The 27338-nt window shown below is 39.7% G+C and overlaps 2 long non-coding RNA genes across 2 annotated transcripts; one reads left to right on the top strand and one right to left on the bottom strand.

Annotated features, from left to right (window-relative positions):
* Window positions 1-1104: 1104 nt before the first annotated feature.
* On the top strand, window positions 1105-10998 carry LOC149458015 (uncharacterized). Its single transcript, XR_016313531.1, has 5 exons — window positions 1105-1217; window positions 4999-5062; window positions 5323-5420; window positions 8549-8596; window positions 10822-10998. It is a non-coding gene; the product is annotated as an uncharacterized LOC149458015 (long non-coding RNA).
* Window positions 10999-19880: 8882 nt separating this feature from the next.
* Window positions 19881-25152, bottom strand: LOC149458014 (uncharacterized). The gene is made up of 6 exons (XR_016313521.1): window positions 24904-25152; window positions 24542-24667; window positions 24062-24188; window positions 23699-23825; window positions 23219-23345; window positions 19881-21652 (listed from the first exon to the last, which is right to left on the bottom strand). It is a non-coding gene; the product is annotated as an uncharacterized LOC149458014 (long non-coding RNA).
* Between the last annotated feature and the right edge of the window lie 2186 nt (window positions 25153-27338).

Genomic DNA, 27338 nt, shown 5'->3' with positions numbered 1-27338 from the left:
CTCACTTTCAGCAAGCTCACTATCATGGCCTATCTACATAGCAGAAGCAGATATGCATCTGCACTGAAGTGTGCAAAAGTCCAAGTCTTTACAATTTATAACTAAAAATGACATGGAGAGAAGTGTTTTTCTTTCTTTATATGCAGCTGGACTGCCACTTTAAATAAATAAGCTAGAAGTTATAATTTACTGACAACCGAGCAGGGATGCTCTAGGTGTATGCCAAGTTTAATATTTTGTCATCTCAACTCTAAGCCACTCCTTGATCTACTACACGTTCTGCAACTCCACAACTCAAAGTGTTGTAATGCACATAGGAGTTCATTGACAGCTGACAGAATTACAGACAGCAAATACCTCATTTCTGTATTTTTTAAAGCCTAGCAGTGGAGAAAATATGTAAGCAGTAATCAGCATTCCGAATATGATTTAGAACAGCCTTCTACACCCAGGATACCTTGGCACCCTGGGGTACCTTCAGGGATCTTCCTTGCCTAAACATTGCCACAAATTACCCAAAAATTGTCAACAAGCCAGAGAGTGGACCAAGCCTGCCTTTTTGTTACACAAAGCCTCTGGTTTTTATTCTGCAGAATTACAACCTTGGGCACCATGTGGATCAGCCACTGGCATCGTAACAACTAATAATATCATCAGTTGATAAGGAGTCCATGGGGCCTTGCACTGAATCCTTGCTGGCTTCTGCCCCTCTTTATCAGCCACTGGCATCCAATGATGTCATCAGTTGATAAGGAGGACATCGGGCCCTGCATAGGATCATTATTTGCCCTCCTTCTGCCCTTCTCTGTCAGGGTCATGTTAGCAGAGAGAGGGAGAGAAACTAAGAGAGAATACTAGTCAGTACCAGTTTGCAAAGGTGGAGGAATAAATGACCTCTAATGTTGGGTGGTCCACATGTATGGATGCTGTGATATGTAACATTTTTTTTTTTTCATTTTTTACATTTTAAAATGGGGTGCCTTGAGATTGTGCATCATTTTAAAGGGCACCTTGTCTGAAAAAAGGTGGAGAAACACTGATTTATAAAGAAGATTCATAGATTTAGAAGGCAACTTTGCCATTCTAGTATTTCTGGTTTTGATGGGTGTTGGCTGTTGTACAGTACCCACCCATCCCAGCTTTTATTCTGTACTACCAATGTTGTCTGTGTATTAGCTGCAAAGGAGACAGACTATCTACAGCCATCACTTTGACAGGTAACTATTGCATTTTCTTCCTTATAGTACTGCATGTGTTATATATTGATAGAAAGGGACTGTTTTCTATGTGTGTCCTTTAGTAAGGTTTGAAGTGTATGTAAAACCAAAACCTTTTTCTTTTTTTCGGATGCATTAAGGAAGGGTTAGACATTCTGTTATTATTGCTGTTTGTGTTCTGGCAGGGAAGAAAAAAGCAGAACTTCAGCCTAAAATATAACAAGGTAAAATGAAAAGCCCATAAAAGATAAAATAAGAAAACAACTTGTGCTATAATTTTCAGTTTCAATCCAGAGTTTTCCCCACTGACATTCTTTGTCTGATGGCCAGCATTGTTGAACTCACTTACTCTAAACCAGGGGTGCTCAAGCTGGAGCCCTCTGATGTGGCCTGAGACCTCATGTTCTTGGATAGCGGGTTGCCAAGCCCAGACCGTGATCAACGGGTTGCCAACCCCCCTTACCTGAGCATCAGAGTGCATGGAGCTGGCACCGACAGTGGAGGAAGCAGGAGCCGCATAAGTCAATGCTTCCTCCAACTCCTGTCCCAGGCAAGGTGATAGCAAGTGCTCTTCACCTGAGACTGTTCTAGTAGCCTGGAGAGCGCTGCCTGCAGATGCTGAAAACGGAGAAGAAGGTCAGTGTAAAAAACATAACATACACTACGCTTTTGTGATAGCTATATTAGAAAAAAGTGTTATTAGGCTGCTTTCACACTGATCCACGGGTGCAGCACAGTGCATCTGCCGCTTTCCTGTGGTTAGCTGCACTGAACCATAGACGTCTACTATATCCTGCAGGTTTGGTGCACTTTCTGAAAGCGCACCAAAAAACCTGAATGCAGAAGTTTAGGTGTGCTTTCAGAAAAAGCACCATACCCCAAGATGTAATAGAAGTCTATGGCAAAATGCAACTGACCCGCAGGTGCTCTGTTCTGCACCAGCAGATCAGTGTGAGAGAAGCTGCAATGCAAAACCGCAGTACATCAGTGTGAAACAACCTTATAGGGGGTTCAGGACAGTAAGCACATATTTACATTTGTGGTTTGGGGGGCGGTAAAACCCCGTTGTTCATTGTGGCCCGGGACTGGTTACCAAAACACTTAAGTGGCCCTCGCTCTTCAAATGTTTGAGCACCCCTGCTCTAAATTCAGGTTACCCTGGACCCCCCTAGCCTGATTGAACAATGAAATGAGAAGCAGCACAGTGATAAGCTCATCCCTCTCTCACTCTGTTCTCTTCTCCTATCAGCATGCTTTTTGCTAGTACAGCACTTTCTCTCACACACCAGATCTCCTTTAGGCCTCATGCACACTGGAATGTTTTTCAGCGTGGCATTTATTCATTTCATTGGCTGGAGTACTGGCCATTGAAATGAATAAACGGCCAAGCACTAAATGTGGTTTGCGCTTAGGCGCATTTAGATACATTTACATGCGTTTTTGTGGGTTTTTTGGCCAAAACGTTCCTCTCCTGAATGTGATTCTTCTGCGTTTATCAGAAGGACGTTTCACTGGCCCTAAACGCTGCTGATGTTAAACTCTGATAAAAAAGTGTATCTGTGCATGGACACGTAAACTTTTATTGAGTTGAGTTCAGGGGCTTTGGCAGAAAAATGCCAAAAGCTTTTGAACTCAGGTTCATGAGCAGCAGTGTGCATGAGGCCTTACAGAGATGGCAAATTCAGGTACTTACACTGCTTGCATGAAAAAAATAAATATAATCAAGATTACAGAGCTTCATGAAAGGAGACATTCACCATTTAACAGAAAATAATAAATGCACATTTTTTTTGCAGGTAAAAAAATGTGCATTTATTTTTTTTTTGTTTCTGGAGCCTGTAAAGCATTGCACCAGTGATCAGCAGATTGCTAGTGCCATGTAGGTGTCCTGCAGACCTTTCACTGTATCTGTGTGCCTGCATATCTCATATGAGCAGGCAGATACTTACGGACAGGAATCACCGTGGTTCATTGAGAACTACAAGCCGACAGCTGTAAAGGCTGTTGGAACTTGTAGTGTTCTCATTCACAGAATACTGTTTTTTTTTTTTAAATTGAGAAGATCCCACGCTAGCTGTCACAACAGGGATCGGGGAGGTGCTGGGGCTGGTCCATTCGTAACATGTTACACCCTGAATAGGGGTGTAACATGTTAAGAAAGGTGAACTTATCCTTTAAAGCCCAACTTTTGGATATTTTAAAATGATTCCTTGCAGTGGGGCTGCTCCAGCACTGCAAGGATTATTTTGCTCATTAAGTCTTCAAACACTCCAATCCGACTTTGAAATTGTGAGACGCACAATTTCAAAGTTGGATGTCAGTCTGACTTCAGGTGCAACTTGCAAGACATCTGTGACTTGCAGGACATTAGATGTCTATGCACGTGGCACCTGAACTTGCAAAACGTAGTGCATGCGTTACTTTCAAAATTAGAGCAACTCAGTCGGAAACGCACCGATATGACCAATTGCAGACAATAGGCTGTGATTTGTCATGGGATTTTAAACTATCAAATAGCATGACAAGTCGCACCAGTATGACTGGTCACTTAGGTCTAGAAGATATAGAAAAGAAAATCTATTTACCCAATCCTCTGCTCCTTCGCACTGCTAGACCAGTCCCTGCAGAGTTTTCTCCCCCATGCTCCACCCGTGTATGGTCCTGATGTCATCAAGACCTTGGTGACAGTAGCCCTGCGTTGTACGTAATAAGATAGAGGAACAGTCTACAGCCCAAGTGCAAGGGAGTGCCACCTGCTGGATGACAGGAGGATCATGTAAGTGAAAGTGTTTCTTCTCTCCCCTCGATTAAAGGACCAGTTTACCCTTGTAGTGTGGGGCACAGCTCCACTGTATAGGGAGGAGTTCTACATTTCCTAGCATTGGGCTTAAATTTACATCTTATATGTCTGCCTAGAGTTCAGATTTAACCCCTTTAGTTGTCATCCAAAAAGAACAGTTGTTGAAGTGACAAATGTCTTAAAAGAGGATTTTCCCTACTTTGGAGATATTTCCTTTCATTTCTACAGGAAAGGAAAAGAAGGGAATTCTACCTAATGGGAAACAAAGTGAAAGGAAAGGAAATCCAAAATTTGAGAGCTGTCACCAAACCAAGATGAAAGGCAAAATGATTTTAATGTTCCAGTCTTCCCATTCTAAATAAGTTTTAGCCATACAAACACAAAGATTAGTTACACTTTTAAACAAATGGAAGGAAAATTACCTATTATTTCACATGATTTTAATAAACGGTTGGAAAGAGAAAAAATTGTATGTAAAGCCAGACAACCTTTCAGGTCCTTTTTTAACAATTGCGTCCCCACTAGAAAAGTTCGACCCTTTCTGTAGTGACTATTGTCAATAGGACTGAAGGGAAGGAACATCTTCCAAATGGGACAACTGACTAAGATGGTAATACCTCATTTTGGAGAGATTTTATCTCACTTCTTTTTGTATCCGCAGGTAAGGAAGTAAAGTGAAATTTCCCAAATAAGACACGGATGACAAAAAAAGTAAAATCTGTCCTAAAAGAGGACCTCACTTTGGAGAGATTTCCTTTCACTTTCTGTTGCATATACAGGACAGGAAGAGAAGGGTAATCTATCCAATTGGGCACATAGAAAAAAAAACCTGACAGGTGTTTATCCCTTCCCCAGAGTATCCGAAACCAAATACTAAAAATGTTTTGGCTGTAGATTTAAAGATGAATGCTACCTAATAATCAGACACACAGAAATACAGTTTGTTGCACTTAAATATTTTTTTTTTTATTTTTATTAAAGTACAAGGGATTCATACAAACTTTGGATCCTGTGCACTCAACGAAAATGTCTGGTGTTATGAAAAGTAAGTAGAATTTTCAAAGTATATTTGGATTATTCTAAAATTCTTATAAATTGATGGTCATGTTATCATGTGTGTTTATTTACAGTCCGTACTATAAAATCACTTACTCGTTTTTCAGTATGTAATCCTGTAATGTATGTTTTCATATTGACGCTGTGTCAACACTTATAATTATGCTTCCTCCTACCAGTATCTTCTCATATGTAATAGAGATGTGATCTATAATGTGATTTTTGATCATCTTCTAATTATTAATGTAGTGTTTGGGAAGGACGATAAGGACAAGCATAAGGAAAAGGATAAAGATGAAAAACACCAGAAAAAGGATAAAAAGGAAAAGAAAAAGAAAGAGAAAAAGGTGAGAACTTTAAACTGGGCTTTTTATTAACGTGTTTCAAGATTACTTTCACCGTATGGTATTCAGTAGATAAAATTATTTGTTTTATTCAGTTGCCTAGATCACAGATATTAAAGTTCCACTCAACCTATCAAAAAATAAGTCAGCAGCTACAAAAATTGTAGCTGCTAACTTTTAAAAAACAGCCACTTACCTGTCCCTCGATCCTGAGGTGTGTCACCCGCAGCTCGTTTCACCGGCCGTCCTGTATTCCAGGAAGCCGGCAACTTCAGTGGGGCACCCGGCTGTGAAGCCACTGCGCCTACGCGAGTAGCGCTGCACTTCATGAATGGTCCTATATTCTTCTGGGACCTGTCAAGTGTCCCAAAAGACTACAGGGAGGGAGGTAGGGAGAACACCTTCCGCTTCCGATCGCCTAGGCGATCGGACAGGAGAACACCTTCCGCTTCCGATCGCCTAGGCGATCGGGGGAGCGGGTACCTGTCAAATTCGGGTACCCGCTCCCCCCCCGCCCCCCAAAGGTGCCAATCCTTAATGGGGAACGGGGGAGCAGTCCTTAAAGCGGAACTTCCCCTTTTGGGTGGAGCTCCGCTTTAAATACTGTACATTAAAGCTCAACACTGAGCTATTTGTTTAACTAACAAAAAAGTCCCTAGAAACTTAAAAAAAAAAATGATTTGGCTGCAATATTCTCCTTCATTGCTGCCCCTCGCTACCCAAATCATGATTGCGCTGGCACCATGCTTTACTGTTGGCACAAGACAATCCTGATTGAAAGCTTGGGACGGACTTCACCATACGTAAACATGTTCGGTGGTTGGGAACAGTGTAACACTCGATTAAATGGACCATATTACAGTCTTCCAAGATTTATGGGTGTTGCACCACTCTCTCCTCTTCCAAGCATTAAAAACGGTCACTAATGGTTTTGTTAATTGCAGCTCTCCAGTGAATGTTTTGCTTATGGAGTTCCCTCTGCACATTTTTTGTGGACACGGGCTGTAGAAGACTGAGATTGAGCTCTGCAGTCACTTTTGCAGCAGTTGTTTTCTTATTTTGGGTCCCAATCCTGTCCTTTTGTCTTTGTCAGTCATTTGACCATGTCGACCGCACTTATGCTTATCAGACGATGTTTTCCCGGAAACGGTATATGCCGTCATAGACAGTACGCAAAAATGATTTATTAAAATACATAAAAAAAAACTTACAAACTTCAAAGACAAAAGCAGCATGTAAGTCATAAATGCCACTGGTGCTGACTCCAGCCAGGTGTGGGTGAGGTGAGCAAAATCTCCACCTAGCCCTGAAGGCCGTTTCGTATCAATAGACATTGTCAAGGGGATCAGGTGACTGTGCTGACGTGCATGATGAGTTTAAATAGACACATGAGTTCACAGTGACCACACCTACATTTGTACATTAGAACTCTATCTGGGGTATTATCATTTTTGACCGAGAACACAGGGGATCATAATGAGGGAAGAAGAGAGGAGCAGAGATACCGAAGTCTGTGACACCTCTTTTCCATCTAGGATGTTACAAGCAAGAGATGTTCAGCATCATGCTCTGTTAGACCACCTACAATCTGGGGTCTAACTATTTGGTAAGGAGCAGTGTGTTTTTTGTGGTGATGGGCACAAGAGTCTATTTCACCACACATGTGGAGAATTATTATGGACACAGCTGTTCATCATAATCAGGATTTTGTCATCAAAAGACTTTTTCATTGTTTGGTGTCTCATGCATTTTGACTTAACCACTTGCCGTCCGCCTACTGTTTTTAAACGGCAGGACGGTGGCACTCCAGGGGCGGGTTGTCGTTCATAAACGGCACCCGCTATTTCTAGTTGTGCGCGCTCCCTGGGAGCACGCAGCACCGTGATTCGGTGCCTGCTGTGTCCTCTGGACACAGCGAAACACCGATCGTCAGATGGGACCTCTGTACGAGGTCCCGATCATGTGATCACCGATTGGCCAATCAGTGATCACATGCAAAGTAGTAAGCAAGATGTCACTTGTGACATCATTGCTTACTATGTGTGAAACCTGAGAATGATCCCAGAGGTCACATGGTACAATTCTATTCACAACAGCCTTGTACCATGTGACAAGCTCTGACCAATCACAGCTCACGCAGTATTTCTCAATGGCTGCAAGAATGCAGACAGAGAGAAAGAGAAATTATTGCTTTTACACCGTATATGGGTGTAAAAGCAATAATCACTGTAAAAAAAAAAAAAATCATCACCCCCCACAAGTAGTACAGTGTCACCATGGTGACACTGTACTGCTAGGGTGACAGTATGTAAAAAAAAACAAATAATATAAAAAAAAAAAATAAAAATGTAAAAAAAAAAAAAAAGTTAAAAAATTATAATTTTTGGTTATAAACTAATTTGGCGTATATTTTTTTCATTAAAAAGATGACAGAATAAATTTTGGCCGAGATTTATGATGAAATATTATTTATTTGCAAAATCTTATAAGAAAAACACTTTTTTCAAAATTTTTGTACTTTTTCATTTACATAGCAAAAAAAAATAAAAATCCCAGCGGTGAATAAATACCACCAAAATAAAGCTTTATGTATCTCAAAAAAATGGTAAAAGATTCATATGGGTACAGTGTTGCATGACCGCGCAATTGTCATTCAAAGTGTGATAGTGCTGAAAGCTGAAAATTGCCCTGGTCAGGAAGCGGATAAAAGTGTCTGGACAGGAAGTGGTTAATAATATTTATGGTAGGAGCACATTTATAGTATGTACAAATACATTTACTTATTTTTAAGTACCGCTTTTTGATGTCTGCCAGGAATTAATCTTTTAAATATATGTTTTTATGCAATATTTCATGTATGAAAACATTAGTTGCCTATTAATTTGGATTTAATTAGGATTTTTAAAGCTGGCCTATACTATCGGAATCTCATACGAAATTATTTAATTCTAATGTTTTATTTGAACATCCACCAGTGTATGGTCAGCTTTAGATTTCAATGTTGTGTCTTCTGGCTAGTTCAAATGAAGAGCAGCATGGGGTAATGTGACAAAACAAAAAGCAGTAATTTGAATCCAATTTTTTTTCTTCAGCGTGTAATGATATCTGATGTTTCTGTTTTTTATTCCCAGGAAGGAGACAAATCAGGCAGCAGTTCCAGCTCTGACAGCGGCTCTGATGTAAGACTCTAATGTAGATAGTGATATGATATTGGTTTTGTCAAAACACTGAGCTCTCTACTCAATGACTACCTGCCAGTCACAGTAGATGTACATTATGTTCCTATGGTTTATTTAATGTATATCTAGACATTGTTATTGGAATATTATGTAGTACAGTAATTATTCCAAACTCCCACAAGAACAATCAGGATGGCAGAAAATCTCCTTTATTTTAGTACTGTAAGTGTGGGGAGAGTGGTGGAAGGTCTACCCTCTGCTCATTTCCCTCTTTTTTTTCTTTGCCTCTCCTGTTCCCAAGAAAACCAAATACTGGGAACATACAGTGTATGGATATTGGATCGAGGACTGCATTTTAAAGACCTATACTTGTTCATCTGGGTGTTTCCTTACATTTAACTTTCTAGTGTGAGATAACTTTTTATATAATCTGTACATAAAGTTTCCCATACTGTACAAACACTATGCAAAGTATACGGGGTGTAAAAGTTGCTTACAACCATTACATGTAGCCATAAACATGTATAAGCAAGGGAGGCCCTTCTAATTGCATAGTTACACACTTTTGCTACATATGAATGTGTCAAAATATTCAGTATGGGAATTCCAGTAACCAGAGATAGAGATAACATACAGAATAATGACAATCGTCCAATGAGCAAACCTAGCATCAACTTTCAGCATAGCAAAGACAAAAAAAATATCTCTAGATAGTACATGGGGGGGGGGGGGTAGCATCGGTATACAATCCTAAAAATCACATAAAGGTCATGTGAGCACAACTGAGTGTATTCAGAAATAAAAAAAGAATAAAATAAAAGAAAGCACACCAAGGTCAAGCTGGAGATCTGGAGATTAACAAAAACACTACTGGACATTCCAACCTGCAGATAAGTAGCTGCGTTCTATACATATGCAGGCTTCAATATCAGAATACCGGGTCCAAACTCATCTCCATGAGGAGGGGGGAAGGCAGGCGTGGGCAAAGTGCCAGGGAAATCCAAATGGACTGATGACCCTGCAGTATAGTGCACCCAAACTGCCCAAGTCTTACCAAAGCCCTCTCTTGTGCCTCTACAATTTGCCAGCCACTCCTCTGCATCCATGATCTCATTTACCCTTTTGACCCACTCTTCTCTGCTAGGGACTCAAGTCTGTTTCCAGTAACTTGGCACCAACCTCGGGGCTGCATTGAATAGGTTGGAAAACTCATCATTTGTAATGGCTAATCGGCATGATAGGAATGTGTAGGAGGAAAAGGAGTACTGAGAGAGGTATATTGACATCTAGTATGAGTTTAATTTGGCCCCTAAAATCCAACTAAAGGTGTGCATCTTGGGGCTTTCCCACCAAACATATTTAAAATGATAAAGATCCTTACAGCCACCATGATTCTAATCTGAAGACTTGGAACAGCGATTTACTGTATATGCCTTGTAGTTTTATCTTGATATTTGAAGAAGCATTGTCGGGGAACATATCTTCAATTTATATACAAATACAGTAATTGTGCTCCACCTCTTTCTGAAGAAGTGGGCAGCAGAACCTGAGAAACACGTTGAAAAATTGTATCTCTACCCAACAAGGTGGACCATTTGCTATTATCATTAAAACCCATAACAGTAAAATCAGTCTGTATATGCAGTAAAACATGCTTGTTATACTCACTGTGGAACTTAATCCTCTGCATTGTGTAAAAAGGCTGTTTGATCCTGTCTTCTCTGATCCTCCCCTTTTTCCACGCTTCCCATTTCATCTCCTGATATAACAGAGCCACGGGGACACTGCACATGTTCAGTTTGGTGTGGACACGTCCCCCTGCACAGATCTTCACTGGGAACTGGGGGACTGCAGTCTCTCTCTCTAGCTCTGTGTATAATATATATATATATATATATATATATATATATATATATATATATATATATATATATATACACACACATACACACATATACACACACACACACACACACACACACACACACACACACACACGTTTTGCCTAGAATTTCTATTTTAACTGCTTGGCGACCGCCTGCCACATATATATACTGCAGCTACAGCTGGACCGGATCACGTATATATACTCGTTTTAGTAAACCTCCCTCACATGACAGTCTTCCAATCCACCCCTATTGGCCACATGTTGTCCAATGGAGATACAAGTATCAATTAATTAGTATCTGTTTTCTTTTTCTAAAACCATTTTTTTTAATCCATAGTGTGAAAAGAAGAAGAAGAAGGACAAAAAATAGAGTCTCGGCACTGGCCCTTACCTCTTTTTGAAATGTAACTCTTCTTTTATTGCATATGTATTTTACTTCTGTTTTATATTGTGCTCTGTATGCAGCTGTTATGAGGTTCTAAATAAAAAATGACTCCATTTCTGACCTGAAAAATTTGTTGTCAGTATAATTTTTTGTTGAAGAATAATAACTTGGCTACACAGACAGTCTCTCATCACTCAAGGTGGTCCCTTCAGTCCACTCCAGTCCAAACAACACTGACAGTCCCATTCCTGGTTTGCCTTGCTCCCATCCCTCAGACCAACAAACAAGGCTCCGGCTGCTCCACTGGACTTCCTTGCACCATGACATCACATGGCAAGCTCAGGCATCGCCTCCACCAGACCCACCCCTGCCAGAGCCGCCCGAACACACTGTGGCAGGCACTAAGATGGTCTCGGCTGACTGCAGACTGAAACTGTGTATGTGCAGTCTCAAGTCGAGCGTCACAGATATATTTTTACCTGACAACTTTTTCCTCTTACTGGCAGCACAAAAGTGCCTGTTTTTTTTACTGCCGGCCAATAGAAATAGCATTGGTTGGCAAAACTGACTACAAAAAAGGCCTTTTAGAGATTGCCCAATATGATTGGACACAGATATTATAACTTTACACAAACTGGTTTCTACTTTTATATGAAATCTATTTCCACTGATACAGAATACACACTGTACATGTATGATCAGTAGGTTTTATAATAATCAAAGAGCCACTATAATTGTGGTTACTACTATAGCTTTACTAATTAGCACTACTGCACTACTATATCATCAAGTATCTGGAATACATATTACTAAAACTGTTAGTATTCTTCTTTTGCAAAATTCTTCCAACAAACATGCAGGCTACGAGAGGAACATATAATAGCATCCAGGGGATTTTACAACTTGCCATTTTCCAAAAAGGAGTTGTTACATACATATGAATAACCAAAATTAGAGCAGATTACAAAATCATATTACCAAAAAAAAAAAAGACTCCCAAACTTCTAGGTCACCTGTCAGAAATGTAGAGGCTCTCTCTGCAGCTGTGTTGCTCAATTTTCTTTATAAAGCAGCCCATAGATGATTAAATTTTTGTTGATGGGGTAATGCCTCCCACAGCGGGATTCTGCTGGCAGGGGGGTGTGGGTAGCCTTCCTGGTCGGCAGAACACAATGATTACTGTTAGCGGCTTAAGTGAGGTTAAGTGGGTAAATCCTAGTAGAAAGTAGAGTAGGGAGAGAAAGCAAAGGGAGAAGGAAGGGGAGGGAATTAATTGGGGAAATCACACACCTCCTCCTATGAGAATATGAACTGGTGCCAATGAAACCAGGTCTTGTGGAAAAGGGTTGACCTGTTGCTTTGGGCAGGTGTTAAGTCCTCCATTCTTTCAATCTCTTCAACTTTGTGTAGCTATAATAGGAAGGGCTTCTGCTTACCAAAAAGCAGGGATGCCGGCATTAGCTGCATTCAAGAGATGTTTCAAGATTGATTTTTCATTTACCTTAGTTGGAATATGGTTATTATGAAGAAGGAAAAAGGAAGACTCCAGGGTGATGTCAAATCCATGAAGCGGTGAGTCAGGTCACGTACTACTTGCCAAAATGCTGATCATTTTGGGCATTCTAAACACACACACACACACACACACACACACACACGAGTTGTGTTCAAAATAATAGCAGTGTGTTGAAAAAAGTGAATAAAGCTCAAAATCCTTCTAATAGCTTTTATTTCCATACACACAAATGCATTGGGAACACTACACATTCTATTCCAAATCAAAACATGAAGAAAAATAGATCAAATTTGTGTTGTTCCTCTAAAAAAATTGAAGAAAAGTGAATATTAGACTGTTCAAAAAAAAAAATAGCAGTGTTTGTATTCTTCTTTACAAACTCAAACATTCACTATATAAACTGAAAAATGTTTGAAGATTTTGCTTTCCTTTGAATCCCTTAATGAATATTTAGTTGTATAAGCACTGTTTCTGAGAACTGCTGTACATCTGTGTTGCATGGAGTCAACCAACTTCTGGCACCTGTGAACAGGTATTCCAGCCCAGGATGATTGGACTACATTCCACAGTTCTTCTCCATTTCTTGGTTTTGCCTCAGAAACTGCATTTTTGATGTCACCCCACAAGTTTTCTATTGGATTAAGATCCGGGGATTGGGCTGGCCACTCCATAACGTCAATCTTGTTGGTCTGGAACCAAGATGTTGCACGTTTACTGGTGTGTTTGGGGTCGTTGTCTTGTTGGAACACCCATTTCAAGGGCATTTCCTCTTCAGCATAAGGCAGCATCACCTCTTCAAGTATTCTGATGTATTCAAACTGATCCATGATCCCTGGTATGTGATAAATAGGCCCAACACCGTAGTATGAGAAACATCCCCATATCATGATGCTTGCGCAACCATGCTTCACTGTCTTCACAGTGTACTGTGGCTTGAATTCAGTGTTTGGGGTCGTCTGACAATCTGTCTCCGGCCACTAGACCCAAAAAGAACAATCTTACTTTCATCAGTCCACAAAATGTTGCGCCATTTCTTTTTAGGCCAGTCAATGTGCTCTTTGGAAAATTGTAACCTCTTCAGCACGTCTTTTTTTCAACAGTGGGACTTTGCGGGGGCTTCTTGCAGATAGCTTGGCTTCACATAGGCATCTTCTAATTGTAACAGTACTCACAGGTACCTTTACACCTTCTTTGATCTTCCTGGAGCTGATTGTTGGCTGAGTCCTTGCCATTTTGGCTATTCTTCTATCCATTGGAATGGTAGTTTTTCGCTTTCTTCCACGTCTTTCAGGTTTTGGTTGCCATTTTAAAGCATTTTCGATCATTTTAGCTGAGCAGCCTATCATTTTATGCACTTCTTTATATGTTTTCCCCTCTCCAATCAACTTTTTAATCAAGGTACGCTGTTCTTCTGAACAATGTCTGGAACGACCAATTGTCCTCAGAATTTCAGAGAGAAATGCACTGTAACCAGCATGCACAACATCTGCTGCCTTCCTTCAATAAGGGCAATAATTGCCACCTGTTTTCAAAGAATGAATGACCTCACTAATAGAACTCCACACTGCTATTATGATTCAAATACACAGAATCAGCAGCATGCATGTCATGACTGTTGGATTTCTATTACTCTACTATACCTGCTAGTAAATTATTATCTACCAAAATGACAAAATAACAGTGATTGATCAGGTTAGTGATGTCTGACTGCTATTATTTTGAACACAACTGTGTGTATGTATATATATATATATAAATAAAGAGTGCCCTTTTCTTGACCACACCTCCAACATTTACCAGGTACCGTGGTCATGTTTGGTAGAGCTGGGGTTTTGTACCACCGAGAGAGTAACTTAAAATTGCATTCTTGAATTTTGGAACAATTTGAGGTTGTGCCATTGTAAAAGTGATAGAAAAGTCTTATTCCTAGGCCGAAATAAAACCGGGGCAGTTCTCCACAATGGGGGGGGAAATCAGCGAGGTATATAAATGCAACAGTGAGTGTCTAAGAGATCCACTGGTGGAACAAAAATCTACATGTGTAAGGTGACACCTGAAATTTATCACAGAAGGGAGGGAAGGAGGAGAGAAAGTGGTTGTTACGATTCCTTCGTATGCTTTGATTACTCCCAACTTTTGCATGTAAATTACTTTTTCTATTTCAAACAGTGACCAGCAACCAGGAGAAAAATTTGTATGGTGACAAGACACAGAGGCTCTTCCCTAGGTTGTGTATCATATAGATAATTGATAGTCACCTCATCAGGTGTAAGTTTAGAGTTTCATTTTTTTTTATTATACGTCTCTGATGGCACTTGTGCCTTTCCTGAGTCAAAGAGAGGGATGTTCAAGAAGGAACATATGTATGCCTTACAGGATGATGACCTTAAAAATGTAGGTGCTATAGGGACAATGGTAGACAGTTCCACTACATATCCATAAGCCCATATCCTCTTTCACTAGAACTCCATCCAGATTACTAAAATCAATTAAACACACACATATATATATATATATATATATATATATATATATATATATATCAAAATGTCTGAGGCCATAGTACCCAATGAAGGGAGCCTTATAGTGGTTCTAAAACAATGCCATACAGGTAAGCATAATTAATTAATTGTAGTAGTCTAGACAGACTCCTAGGGGTTTATTTACTAAAGCTGGAGAGTCCAAAATCAGACTCCCTTCTGCATAGAAACCAATCAGCTTCTAACCTCAGCTTATTCAATGAAGCGTTGGCAATGAAACCTGGAAGCTGATTGGTTTCTATGCAGAAGTGAGTCTGATTTTGGACTCTCCAGCTTTAGTAAATAAACCCCCTAGTGACATGCTTTATAGACTTAGGCACTTTCCTAGGTGCTTTTCGGGTTAATTGTCTCTGCTTATATGTGTCCAAATACATACATAAGTGACAGTTGCACAGTTGAAAATTCAGTTACCAGTACATTCTTGTTTTCCAAGGATTGAACAAATATGCAATGAATCAGACAGGCTGTTCCTTCATTTCAGAATTAATTTATAGCTTTTACAGGTTAACCACATAATTCGTAGATTTTGTCAGGGTTATTCACACCATGCTTCAAAAAAGGAAACAAAGAAAACAAGAAAAGTCCCAATTGTCAGGGATGTTCTCTTCCAACCACAAAATATGATGATGTATTCTCTTCAAGGCATATCTGTTAGATTAATATTTTAGATTTTTCGTGCAGCAGCATTTTCATTTCATTATGGAACAAGATGTCTCAAGGGAGAAATGAAAATGGAGGTAGGCCACATTAGCAAGGCACACACATGATATTTATACAGAGTAAAGCAAATGAAGATGGCTTGAATAAATATTAGATACATGATAAGAATGATGGAAACAAAAGCGTATTGGCGAGTGAGGGTAAAGAAATTAAGGGTGGGGTAATTGTAATCCATAGCAGACAGATGAAAGGTCATTCACAATCCAGGGAGTTCAAAGTTTGTGAAATTTATACTTATAGTTGTTCTGCATTGACGATAGTTTTTCAAAAACATAGCTTGTGGGGATTGTGGTTGAACTCTGAAATACATAGGTTTGGGGTCTTCCAAGCATTCACTATGGCCCTTTTAGGAGCTATGAAGTTATTAACTTACACTGCTGCTTGGTTCATATGCCTGTTGGTTTTTGGGAGCGCTTTATATGGGGTTTGAAAGTGGTAAAGTTTTTAAAGCTTCTTCTGAAAAGTTTCTGTAAGGTCCTGAAAGACTTTAGAAAGGCTGGGTAATAGGGTGGTGTCATAAAAGTAGAAAGAGAGAAGGAAGCTTTACCAGTTGCAGGCACTGTTGATGATAAGCAATTCCCTATCGTGGAGCAAAAGCAGCCCCAAAAGAATGGGATTTAGAGTTTGAGACCTTCAGGAAAGATGTGAGCTTTGTACAGAGAGCTCGAATATACCCTATATGCATACGTTTGCATTTTGTGGTCTTGTCAATGCATTTGAATAACTCTTTGCTGGGATTCACACATTTTTCCGTGGCAGAACCTTCAGGAAATATGGGCTTCATGCAGAGACCTCAGATATGCATAGTTTTACATTTTGTGATCTTCTCAATGCATTTCAACAAATCCTGTCCAGGATTCACTCATTTAAAAACTACTGTCTCAAAATGCACCATTTGCAATCCTACTAGGTGCAATTGCAAGATTGCAAGGAAGGTTTTGCATAAGCAAAAGCAAGAGAACCTCCAGTAATCAGAGAAATAACATGAACTACATTAGCAAAGTTAGAGGGATATATCAGGTCTAGAGGTCAGGCTAGAATTGGCACTAATGCAAGAACCACAACAAGATTTAGGTTCTCCATTGATGCTTGGAAGTGGTGAAACATGTAAACCAAAGAAATTATAGCAGTGACTGGTGACTGAGTTGGGCAGGAGACACCAGTACATGTGGAGGTGAAACCCTAACAGCTACCAGCAAAAACAGCAAATAGCCCAGTGCAGTTTGAAATCTATGAACAATGCGGTCCCAGTTAACCTCTGTTTGTCCAGCCAGGTTCTCAACCAAGTGCAGATTATAGAAGTGCCTCATTTTCATTATAGAGATGGCAGAAGTACATTTTCTAAACTGTATCATTTGGGATTGCCTGACTGGAAAGAACTGATAGTTCAGACAATATAAAGCAGAGCACCAACATATGAGGTAAGAGATCAGTTCACAGGTCTGGGCAGATAGTACAAAAGCTTTGCCGCAGAATAAAGTACAAGATCAGGTCGGGCATCCAACAAAAAGCTTATATTACATCAAAACAGAGCAGTAGTCATCGGAAAGCATGGAATCTTGAGCTCAAATGATATTCTCAGTCGCAAAAGGGAACCTTAGATACACAGAATAAGGAAGAAAATGGGAAGGGAAAGACTTATGCTATTGCAATGCTTATGATGAAAACAATTTTAGTATAGACAGGTCAAAAGATGTGGTTTGTGAAGATGTGGATTACCATAAGGAAATGATATATGCAACCTTTGATGCACACTTGTGGAGGTTATGACTGTCTCCACACAGAATGGTTGGTCTTGATGCTCTGGGATGCTCAATCTAAGTCCACTTAAAAAATGTGAGAATGGTCAATGAGGATTGGTAGAGTTCAGAAAAAAAAAAATGTGAGAATGGTCAATGAGGATTGGTAGAGTTCAGAAAAATCCTAGTGGTAGTATTAGTAGAGACGCTCATAAAAAGGATAAGGTATACAATTACTGGAACTCTGGGATGTTTTTACGTAGAGCTCAGGAAGCAGATCCTACTTCATATAGGAATATTTTATTTAAATTCCATGACACGTTTCATGGCACAGACCTTTGTTTCTTTACTTAGAGGTTCATATCAGGACTCAACATAACCAAAAGTTATTATTAGTGCAACCAAACAACACAGTGTGCAATTACCAGTAGCGCTGTAACATATCAATATTATTGTTACAGATATTTATATAGCACCATCAATTTATTCAGCGCTTTACACATATATATTGTACATTCACATCAGTCCTATACCCTCAAGGAGCTCACAATCTAAGGGCCCTGACTCACATTTACAATATACACACACATACTAGGGCCAATTTAAACAACAGCCAATTATCCTACCAGCATGTCTTTGGAGTGTGGGAGGAAACTGGAGTACATGGAGGAAACCCACACAGACACAGGGAGAACATGCAAACTCCAGGCAGGTAGTGTATTGGTTGGGATTTGAACCGATGACACTAGTGCTACTAGATGGAAGTGCTAGCCAATTAACCACTGTGCTGCCTCACTTTTATATTTTACATAGAAAAATTGCTCACATGAACAAAATCTATAATTGAAAAAATAATAAACAAACACCAGTGCTAGGATGTAACCAGTCCAAAAAAAATGGAAAAACAACTCAAAAATGTGAGAAAAAGTCCAGTAGTATATCCTCTTCCACCAGACTATAACAACACATGTGATTCCAGTGTTACAACTCTTTTCCCCAATCCAGTATAACTCACCAGATAAAAATGCCTCTCATATTTTCAGGCAATAAAGCTCAAAATAGTATCCCCACAATGTTACTCCAACTGTCACCAGATACCACTCCACATAGGCTCCATTACACATGGGATAGTTAACCATATATCATGTAAAAAAAGAATCACTCCAATAGTGCAGTAAAACCCAAAATAAAACTTTATTCCATAAGAAAACAGCTCACCAGAAAATCTCTTACAATAAGACACATCAAATAAACTGGTAAAATAATAAATAAATGGTGTAGCGCTCATATATATACAGAAATAAATGGTGTAACATACAAAAATATATATAATGACACAGTAATAACAAAATAATGACCTAATCGCAACCAGTCATATGTAATAATAAGTGATATCTCAATAGTGCCCTGATCCCATCTGGGATCTGGAAGTATCAAAACACAGTGAATAAAACAACTAAAGAACGTGATCTCAAAATATACCCAATGTGGTATATTTATACAAAGAATGTGCCCACAACTACCCGAATCCTTAATTTGGATCAGTGACTGATCATAGAAAATCAGTGAAAAAAATAAACGGTCAGTGAAATAATGAACAGGTGATCCCAGCACTGGGGGATAAATCATTCAAATAAGGTGAACAGTGCTTAGTGAAACAAACTTCAAAAAAAAAATCACATATATATTATAACATCCCACAATCACATCCCCAAAATTTATGCTTCAAAAACATAAATAAATCACACAGCAAAACGTATGTTGACATATAAATCGCAACACTTGAAAAAACATCCAAACACAAATAGTGCTTGTAAACCCGGCGTTCCACAAATAAACATGCAAATGGTGCTGTGGATGTGAACTACAGCCGCTGGTGATAAATCCAAAAATATCTGAATTGCCTCCTCACCACCTTACCATGACCCAATGGGCGAAAAAGCTTTTGGATCACCCCTGGATCCTCCAAGCGCGATTTCCCTTTTAATGGAATCCTTCCAGATAGCAGTATAACATCACATCAGAGTTCCCCTTTAGGTATGAGTAATACAGCCAGCTCCCACAGAACTCATAATAAAGACATGGAAGAGAGCCTCCATAATGTAATATTGTTTAATGCAAAAATAAGCCAATTTTCCACTCACTTTTTGTCAGAAGAATACAGGCGTTTTTTTAAACCTCATGCTATGGGTGTATTTGCTGCATGGGTTCGTACGGAGTACAAAGATTGCGTCCACGCCCAATATTGCGTTACCTTGTCACCTACGCATTGCGTCACAACACACGTGTTTTGAAAGAATGGGATAGATGGGATCAGGGCACTGTTGAGATATCATTTATTATTACAGATGATTGGTTGTGATTCGGTCATAATTTTGTTATTACTGTGTCATTATATATATTTTTGTAAGTTACACTATTTATTTCTGTTTATATATGAGCACTACACCATTTATTTATTATTTAGTATCAATCACTTATAGGTAATAGGTGTGGGTGTTAGCTGCCATCACTTATTTGAATTGTTGTACACTTCTAAGCGCAGGAGGTATACATTATATAAACTGGTAAAATATGACCTCAAATGCGCAAAGCCTAACACCGGACACAGAAAGCTGCCGGGATCTTACCAGCATGCTCGGCCCCCAGTATGGAGTCACTTCCAGACACATCACTTTCGCCTATGTCATTTTCTGTTTATGTCAAACTCTGACATGTTTCGTCATTTCAGACTATAAGTTACTTTCACAATATAAACAGACATTAATTTCTTTAGATACAAGGTGTGACACAAAAGCAAAAAATACTCCGCCTCCCCTTATAGCTGACCAAACACTCAGCTATGTTTTAAGATGTTAAAAGAAAAACAGCCTAGAAACTCTTCTTTTTGGCTGGTGATGCTCACTTACACCTATGTTTCAACATATTAAAAAAAAAAATAAATATCTGACCTCCAACTCTCCTTATAGTCAGCCAAGCAGACACCTATGTTACAAGATGTGGAATCGTTAGGTAAAAATTCTGTCCCCCCCCATAGTCAACTAAGGGCTAATTTACACACTGATCTGTGATAAAGTGCAGATATGCTGCATTTTATCGCAGTGCACTGGACAGGATCACGTCACTGCACAGCAGCACAACTTACCTTGCTTATCTGTCTTATCTACTTACTAATTCCTTAAACTATCTATTTATAATATATAATATCTTTTCAGTTCCAAATGATCTATCTCCCTTAGCCTCATGCTATCACTTTAACGTTTACACTGAAATCTTACATTTTAATAACAAATTAAAATATTACCAATACTAACTTCAACCTAAACCTCAAAGTTATCTTCCCAATTCCTCAGCTCACACCAAGAATAAACTCATAATAGTTACCCGAATACTAATACTTAAAGCTATCTCTTATCCTAATGAGAAACCTTTCCTAAACCCTTGAACCTAACCTCCCCCCCCCTTCCTTAGTAGACAGGCACACGATTTCGCAACAAGTCATGGGGTATAAGTTGCATCTCCCAGAACAGATAACCTTTACATTGAAACACAGGCTATTTTTTATAAATGAAGTCTCTAACCATTAAAAATTATATTTTTGCCTGCTGTATGTGTTTTTTGGTTATTTTTGATCTTTGACTGAAGTTCCTCTTTACCCTTACCAGCCACCTTATCAGGACCAACTTAACCTCAAGAATTCTCTTATATCCTGACTACTGTTCCAAGATATAAAAGTATGAGCTCTTAGAGGGAAGAAGTATCAGAGTCCATGTAGCAGTACTAAATTCTATTTACATTATCTTAAAGACATATATTTTATGAAGCCTCAGGGTGAGGGAATGCAGAATATACTCATAACTAAAGTTGATTATGGGTATAGATAAACGTTAACAATTAATGTAAAATTTTAATTCATTTAAGTAAAATGTCTAAAAACTCTTGGAAGGACGTGGGGTGAATATTAGTCTGTCAGCGTAGAATGTACATTTGTGAAGATGACAGCTTCAGGTGCTCCACCATGTGAAATCTAATTTGTGGCTTTCAAGTCGGGCCTGTCCTTGTAGGATACCTATGGTGTGGATTATGTGTTGAATGAAATAGACACGTGCAAATACTTATTTTAATAAGATCTTTCAATGGTCCAAGCCAAAAACTGACAAAGCCTAGGACTGGCAGTAGATTGGCAATTCCCAGGTTGCAATTGCAAACAGCACAATACTGAAGGAATACCAGTCCATGGCTGCATTGTACAGCCTCCTTATGAAGATCTGCCAAAAAAGAGAGATATGATTTGTGATCTGTACCATATTACACACAATATCATAGCAGACAGCAACTACAACGCAGTAATATTTATACAAGTAAAACATAGCTGTCATACAGAGCTTAGGCATGTTTGGATACTAGTCTAAACTTACCTGAGCTATCCTGACAGAAAGCTGTCACTGCAGACCTCCAATCATAGGTGTTCAAAAAGTGGTGCATCACATGAAAATTCTGGTACCGAAACCTAAAATTCAGGACACACTTGGCAGAAAACCGAAATGAACAGTTTTTAAATTTATTTTAAAATTTAATTAATGTGGCTAGCAATTTTGCATTGAAGTCACTGGGGGCGCTTTTGCACAAAAGTCAATAGGGGCACGACTTTGCATGAAACTCTATGAGACGCGATTTTGCATTGAAGTCACTAGGGGGTGTTTTTACATGAAAGTCTATGAGACGCGACTTTGTATGTATCGGCACCATTAGCAGCAGCTTTTTTCCTATTAGACCTCCTTCTCTCTAGTTCCCTGGTCTCCTTCTCCCATGCCCACCTCCAGGACTTCTCCAGGGTGTCACCCATCCTCTGGAACTCCCTGCCCCAACCCATCAGATTATCACCTACTCTCCTCTCCTCTCCTTTAGGCGCACCCTGAAAACCCATCTCTTCAGGAAAGCCTACCCTACCCCCTGCTAACTTGACCGACCTCCTCCACTCTTCCTACCACTCCATCCCCCACAGCTATCTCCTCCTGTACCACTATCCCGTCCCTTCTAGATTGTAAGCTCGAAAGAGCAGGGCCCTCAATCCCCTCATGTTTTGCATTGTATTGGTATTGTTCTGTTACATGTTCTGTCCCCCTTTGTAATGTACAGCGCTGAGCGAACTATTGGCGCTTTATAAATACTGTATAATAATAATAATAGCAAAATGCTGATAACACTATTTTCGTCCTACATGTTTTGACTGCCAATATATTGGTGCATCACTACATCCAAGGCATTCCCTGCACTTCAACTACACATTAAAAAAGGGGTGTGTATATGAGAGGCTGGGGCATGGGCAATGCCTCAGCTACCTATAATTGTTGGTCCGCAGTGACAGCTTCCAGGTGGGATAGCTCAGACTAGTATTCAAACATGCTCGAGTTCATCCCTAGTTCTTGATAAGGAAGATTTGTTATGGAAATGTCCCTGAAATGTAGATGTGATCAAATCTATATACAGTCAGATCCAAAAATATTGGGACAGCGACACAATTCTAACAGTTTTGGCTCTATACACCACCACAATGGATTTGAAATGAAACGAACAAGATGTGCTTTAACTGCAGACTGTCAGCTTTAATTTGAGGGTATTTACATCCAAATCAGGTGAACGGTGTAGGAATTACAACAGTTTGCATATGTCCCAATATTTATGGACCTGACTGTAACTGTTACAATTAGAAAAAGTCCTTAAATTTTTTTTTTTTGTTGTTCAAAAATGTAATTAAATAAGCTTTACATAAAAAAAAAAAAAAGTTTTTACTAGGCAGTAGGAAATGTAACAGAGAACTGAAGTTTCCTTACCTCTGGGGTAGCAAAACTGAGGGTCCCTGCAATGTCCCCTCAGAACTTGTTGTCCATTGCTTGCCCAAAATCAGGAATTTTATTGTGGCCATCTTTGCAGAGAAAAATGTTCTCCATTTCTTTATCCCTGTAGATAGAAATGCATTCTCTGTAATACTTTTTAGAGCACATTCACATCAAGACACTCCTATATGATGCCTTAACGCATGCAGCATTTTTTTGTATCACGGGGTGCCACAAGATATGGTAGAGCTTTACCCCTTGTTGTGGTGCGCTGCCATGCATTTGCATAAGAGGAAAATTGCCTTGAAAATTGTTACTAGGCAGTTGGAAACCTAACAGAGAGTTGACGTTTCATTACTAGAGCATCTCAATTACCAGAGTGCTAGTCCACATGAAGGAGATTCCTGGTAAAAGACAATGCACTCCCACTCATATACAAACAGTGCTGACATATGTAGCATGACTAACATGATTTACCTCTGGGGCAGCAAAACTGAGAGTCCCTGCAATGTCCTCTTAAATCTTGTTGTCCATTGCTTGCCCAAAATCAGGAATCCTATTGTGGCCACCTTTGCAGAGAAAAATGTTCTCCATTTCTTTATCTCTGTAGATAGAAATGCATTCTCTGTAATAATGTTTAGAGCACATTCACACCAAGGCACTCCTATGTGATTCAGTAACGCATACAGCGATTGTTTTTTTTGTATCAGGTACTACAAGATGTGGTAGAGCATTACCCCTCGTTGTGGTGCGCTGCCATGCAGTTGCGTAGGAGGATAAATGCCTTGAAAATTGTTACTAGGCAGTAGGAACCCTAACAGACAACTGAAGTTTCCTTACCTCTGGGGTAGCAAAACTTAGGGTCCCTGCAATGTCCTGTCAAAGCTTGTTGTCCATTGCTTGCCCAAAATCGGAAATTCTATTGTGGCCATATTTTCAAAGAAAAATGTTTTCCATCTCTTTATCCCTGTAGATAGAAATGCATTCTTTGTAATATTTTTTCAGCACACATTCACACCAAGGCACTCCTATGTGATGCATTAATTCATGAAGCGTTTTTTTGTATCACGGGGTGCCACAAGATGTGGTAGAGCATTACCCCTCATTGTGGTGCGCTGCCATGCATTTGCATAGGTGGGAAATGCCTTGAAAATTGTTACTAGGAAGTAGGAAACCTAACAGAGAGTTGACGTATCCTTACTAGAGCATCTCAATTACCAGAGTGCTAGTCCACATGAAGGAGATTCCTGGAAACAGACAATGCACTCCCACTCATATACAAACAGTGCTGACATATGTAGCATGACTAACATGATTTACCTCTGGGCAGCAAAACTGAGAGTCCCTTCAATGTCCTCTTAAATCTTGTTGTCCATTGCTTGCCCAAAATCAGGAATCCTATTGTGGCCACCTTTGCAGAGAAAAATGTTCTCCATTTCTTTATCTCTGTAGATAGAAATGCATTCTCTGTAATAATGTTTAGAGCACATTCACACTAAGGCACTCCTATGTGATTCAGTAACGCATACAGCGATTTTTTTTTTTGTATCAGGTACTACAAGATGTGGTAGAGCATTACCCCTCGTTGTGGTGCGCTGCCATGCATTTGCGTAAGAGGAGAAATGCCTTGAAAATTGTTACTAGGCAGTAGGAACCCTAACAGACAACTGAAGTTTCCTTACCTCTGGGGTAGCAAAACTGAGGGTTCCTGCAATGTCCTCTTAAAGCTTGTTGTCCATTGCTTGCCCAAAATCGGAAATTCTATTGTGGCCATCTTTGCAGAGAAAAATGTTTTCCATCTCTTTATCCCTGTAGATAGAAATGCATTCTTTGTAATATTTTTTCAGCGCACATTCACACCAAGGCACTCCTATGTGATGCATTAATTCATGAAGCGTTTTTTTGTATCACGGGGTACCACAAGATGTGGTAGAGCATTACCCCTCGTTGTGGTGCGCTGCCATGCATTTGCATAGGAGGGAAATTCCTTGAACATTGTTACTAGGCAGTAGGAAACCTAACAGAGAGTTGACGTATCCTTACTAGAGCATCTCAATTACCAGAGTGCTAGTCCACATGAAGGAGATTCCTGGTAACAGACAATGCACTCCCACTCATATACAAACAGTGCTGACATATGTAGCATGACTAACATGATTTACCTCTGGGCAGCAAAACTGAGGGTCCCTTTAATGTCCCCTCAAAGCTTGTTGTCCACTGCTTGCCCAAAATCGGGAATTCTATTGTGGCCATCTTTGTAGAGAAAAATGTTCTCCATCTCTTTATCCCTGTAGATAGAAATGCATTCTCTGTAATATTTTTGTCAGCGCACATTCACACCAAGACATTCCTATGTGATTCATTAACGCATGCAGCATTTGTTTTGTATTACAGGGTGCCACAAGATATGGTAGAGCATTACCCCTCTTTGTGGTGCACTCAATGCATTTGTGTAGGAGGAGCACTGCCCTGAAAATGGATTGGTAATGCACAAATCTATGTATGTTGCTTTGCATTGCATTCCAGGTCCATTATACAGATTCACTTTAGGCTGGGTTACACTGCTGCAGTATGTCAACATATGCATGGCAACATAATTTATGAAGTATATAAAAAAAGTGCTGTGCTATAATATACAGTGAAGGAAATAAGTATTTGATCCCCTGCTGATTTTGAATCTTTGTCCACTCAAAGTCTAAAAATCAAATGGTAGGTATATTGTAATACTGAGAGACAGAATAGCAACAAAAATTCAAAAGAAATGCACGTCTAACAAATTATGCACTGATTTGCATGTTCATGAGGGAAATAAGTATTTGTACCCCTATCATTCAACAGGATTTCTGGCTACCAGGTGTCTTTCATACAGGTAACAAGCTGAGATTAGAAGCAGTCTCCTAAAGGGAGTGCTGCTAATCTCATTTTGTTACCTGTATAAAAGACACCTGTCCACAGGAGCAATCAAATAATCAGATTCCAAACTCTCCACCATGGAAAAGACCAAAGAGCTGTCCAAGGATATCAGGGACAAGATTGTAGACCTACAAAAGGCTGGACTGGGCTACCAAACTATCGCCAACAGCTTGGTGAGAAGGTGATAACAGTTGGTGCAATCATTCGCAAATGGAAGAAACACAAAACAACTGTCAGTCTCCCTAGCTCTGGTGCACCATGCAAGATCTCACCTCGTGAAGTGTCAATGATCATGAGAACAGTGAGGAATCATCCCAGAACTACACGTGAGAATCTTGTCAATGATCTCCAGGCAGCTGGGACCACAGTCACCAAGAAAACAATTGGTAACACACTACACCGACAAGGATTGAAATCCTGCAGTACCCGCAAGGTCCCTTTGCTCAAGAAAGCACATGTCCAGGCCCATCTGAAGTTTGCCACTGAACATCTGAATGATGCAGAGGAGGACCGGTTGAAAGGGTTGTGGTCAGATGAGACCAAAATCGAGCTCTTTGGCATCAACTCAACTCACCGTGTTTGGAGAAGGAGGAATGCTGCCTATGGCCCCAAGAACACCCTCCCAACTGTCTAACATGGTGGTGGAAACATTCTGTTTTGGGGGTGTTTTTCTGCTAGGGGGACAGGACAACTGCACCGCATCAAAGGGACGATGGACGGGGCAACGTAACATCAAATCTTGGGTGAGAACTTTCTTCCCTCAGCCAGGGCATTGAAAATGGGTCGTGGATGGATGTTCCAGCATGACAATGACCCAAAATACATGGCCAAGGCAACAAAGGAGTGGCTCAAGAAGAAGCACATTAAGGTGCTGGAGTGGCCTAGCCAGTCTCCAGACCTTAATCCAATTGAAAATATGTGGAAGGAGCTGAAAGTTCAAGTTGACAAACATCAGCCACCAAACCTTAATGGATTGGAGAGAATCTGCCAAGAGGAATGGGCCAAAATCCCTCCTGAGATGTGCTACATGCTCGAACCGGACTTTTTTACTATTAATGTGTTAGAATTTTTTGGGGTTGATCCTGCTATCTTTTGCAATCTGACTTTAATTTTCAATTTTTGCAGCCTTTATTTCCTTTTTGCATATTCTGTTATATTTTTTGTAATGTTTAAATGATGAAAGCATTTCTTCATTTTTATATTT

Source organism: Staurois parvus, unplaced genomic scaffold (assembly GCF_062004578.1).
Source record: "Staurois parvus isolate SC_StPar_1 unplaced genomic scaffold, SC_StPar_1.0 ptg000298l, whole genome shotgun sequence".
NCBI lineage: Eukaryota > Metazoa > Chordata > Amphibia > Anura > Ranidae > Staurois > Staurois parvus.
This window is presented reverse-complemented; position numbering and strand designations above follow the sequence as displayed.